The sequence below is a fragment of the Haemorhous mexicanus genome, chromosome 2 (assembly GCF_027477595.1).
Source record: "Haemorhous mexicanus isolate bHaeMex1 chromosome 2, bHaeMex1.pri, whole genome shotgun sequence".
In the NCBI taxonomy this organism is placed as follows: Eukaryota; Metazoa; Chordata; class Aves; order Passeriformes; family Fringillidae; genus Haemorhous; species Haemorhous mexicanus.
In genome coordinates, this window is record NC_082342.1 from 59,798,775 (window position 1) to 59,802,093 (window position 3,319).

A 3,319-nucleotide genomic window follows, 5' to 3' on the forward strand; every position below is an offset into this window, starting at 1 on the left:
TTGTTATGGCAAATGCTTATTGTGAACCAGTGAATTTTAAGTTTCTTTTAAACACATCAATTCAACAGCCTGTGGTGAGTTAACTTGGCCTACTGCTAGGTGCTCTTTACACTTCACCCAGCTGCTCTCTCACCTCATTCCTCAAGAGGACAGAGGGAGAAAAGAAGAGGAGAGCTCACAGGCTGAGATACAGACAGGGAGCTCACTTGCTAGCTACTGTCATGGGTAAAAAAAAAAAAAACCCTGAACTGGAAAAAATTAAATGCATTGTAAATTAGAATTTAAGTAGGGTGGTGAAAAACAAAGACTAAACCAATAATTTTCCCTTACCACACCCACCCATTTTCCAGGCTGAACTTTGCATCTTCATTCCCAATTTTTCTACCTTATAGCCTGCCCCAAGTGGTGCGAGGCAAATGGGGAATTGGGGTTGCTGTCAGTCCATAACTGCTCCTTTCTTCTACTCCTGCCTCCTCACACTTTTCCCTTTCTCCAGTGTGAATCCTTCCCATGGGCTGCAATCCTTCAGGATAAACCTGCTCCTGTACAGGCTCTCCGGAAGATATAGTTCCTCCAGGAAATATTCACGTGCTCCAGTGAGGTCCTTTCCATGGACTGCAGGGGAATCTGTGGTCTGATGCCGAAAGCACCTCTTCCTCCTCCTTTTTCACTGACCTTGGTGTTTTTGCTGCTGTTTCTCATGCTCTTTCTTAAATACAGTTTTTAGCAGTGTCGCCGTCGTGGCTGAGGTGCTCAGCCCTGTTCTGCGGTGTGTCCATCGCAGCTGGCTGCCAGCAGCTGTGTCTGACATGGGGCAGTCCTGGCCTCTGCACACACAGGCCACCATGCAGTCACCCAGTGCCAACATCTTGCCACCTCCATCAGCTACTCCACTCCTGAAGTTTCTTTCCAGAGCTCTTAGAAATGTGAGGAGAGACAGTGAGTGATCAGGAGAGATATTCCTGTTTAAATCCACCCTCACACTTGCAGACAGAGTCCTTGCCTGAAGGTGAAGTGCTGTAAATTGAAAGCAGCTTTATTTCCCTGCCTGGTTGGTTACTTCTAATGAAGCCCTTGCCTTCTGAAAGGTAGTACAGCTGCTCAAACCTGTAAAGCCATTTTTCTCTTGGTGCTGTGAAGTACGAATGAACAGAGCAATCCCAGGACCTGAAAGTATGAGTCAGCATTTTGTTCTCTCCAGTGGGATGCTGTTATTGTAAATCAACGGCGACTCCAACGAAGGCGAGGGGGGAGAGAATGATGCATCTGACTCCATCACGAGAAGGCTAATGAATTACTTTATTATACTGTGTACATTGTATCTAAACTGAATCTGCCATGCATTCTCTCTTGCTCACAACTGCACAGAACTGCACTCATCTCTCCTTCTCTCCTGACTGTCCCGTGACAGTCCCACACACACACACACTTCTTGGCCCTGATAGGCCAAGGGAACAAAACATCCTCACTTTGGGTAAACAGTCTCCACATTGCATTCTACTTTAGCACAACACAGGCACAGCAAGTGAAATAAGAATTGTGTTTTCCTTCTCCTCTGCTTGTCTCACAGCTTCTCTCTGTTCAGAGGGCATGTGAATACCACAGTTAGTATTTTGAATTTTTTGTTCTCATTTTGTGCATTTTTTTCTTGCTCTCCTCATCTGTTTGCTCCACCTTTTAGCAAGGAAAGGATCTGCTACCTGGGAGTTCACCTCTACATTAATGTTTACAGTACTAATAAGCTCACTAACACTTCCACTAATCTGTTTTTTCTGTGCTCAAAACCAGCTTACCTACTTACTGCTCTGAAGCAAGATTAGTGTCTCTTACACAAGCTCACCAATGCAGGGTAAGATGTGGTGAGAAAGAGCCAGCTTTTGCAGCTGACTGTGTTTAATGTTATGCAAGAGTAAATTCTCATTAAAGTTGGGTGCACAACTAAGTGAATCACATGAAAGGCCTTGCTTGCAGGGATTTTGTGCTTATGAAGGAGTAGATGTGAATGATCCTTCTGTGGGATAACCTGCAGGGCAGCTGAGTATGTCTTTTTCACTATTCATTAGCTTAGAAGAGCTGATCTGGTTTCTGGCTGTGCTTTTCATGAATGTTGAAGTCTCACTAAGCAGTAGCAGTGCACAGGAGGGGGAGTGTCAGGCAAAAAGTTTTGTGCATCAAGTGTTGATCCTTCACATCCGCTCTGTTCAGTGCAGGTCTCCACAGAGCCAGTACAGCTTATCCTCACTAATTATTGCCCCCTACCACAGCACAGATTGCAGCAAGAGCAGATCCTGGATGAGTTGGTAAAGCTGGAAAGCAAAAGGCCTGGCAGTATCAACATGCTTATAGGCCAAGTAAAACTGGCTAAAATGTTCTGCTGCTGTAGGTAAAGTAAGGAGGAGGAAGTTGTGAGATGCCAGCAGGCTGGTCCCGAGTTGGAAGGAATAACTATTTTCTGCATTTGAGGGGATACTGCGTTTGACTGTTGGGGGTCTGGAGGGGGATCATGCCAAATCCACATTCTTGTGTGCTGGTGTCAGCACATGAACACCTGAGGCTACTCACCCTGAATGTCTTCTCTGGTGAGAAGCAAGACACAGGTGACTGGACCTGTAAACACAAGGTTTTCTCAGCATTGCTGAAGTGAGAGTGTCTTACCAGCTTCTATCCTAGGATAGCATACAGCAACCATCGTGCAGCCAAAAGCATGCATTAGCTTTCTGTGTTGAAGTGGCTTGGACAGAAAGGGATGACTTCTGTGTACAAACCTCTAAATGGCTTTAGGGTGTAGCCAAGTTCTTTGAATCCAGTTTTGAGGCTCATTAAGCTTCTCAGCTCAATACCATGCTCTTCTGAGCATATCTCTATGGGTAAGAACTGAGTTTGGTCATTTCTGAGGCTAAACCAGATGATAAGGTATATCCAAGAAAAGAATTTAAGAAACAAAAACTGTATGGCTACAGTGAATTTCTTTGCAGGAAGTAAAATCCTGCAGTCCTTATATGTGTAAGCTCTAAATTCTTTGATAGGAGTAGACATAAAAAGGTTAGGAGAACTTAGTAAGGAGCTGGGCCAGTTCAAAATAGGCTGCCTACTAGCTAGAGAGCTGGACATGTTTCACAGAGGAGAGTTGCAAGAGACCTGGTTGATCATCTATGGAAAGGGAATTGTCACACTTTTCTGTTTGCATGAGCAATGATGACCAAAGCTCATTCTTTACTGTGAGTTTTTATGTTGCCATGTAGATACAACAGGAGCACTGCTGAGGGCACTGCTGGAGGAGCACTTTCAGGGGCTTTGGTAGCAGAGAAACCTACTCCTA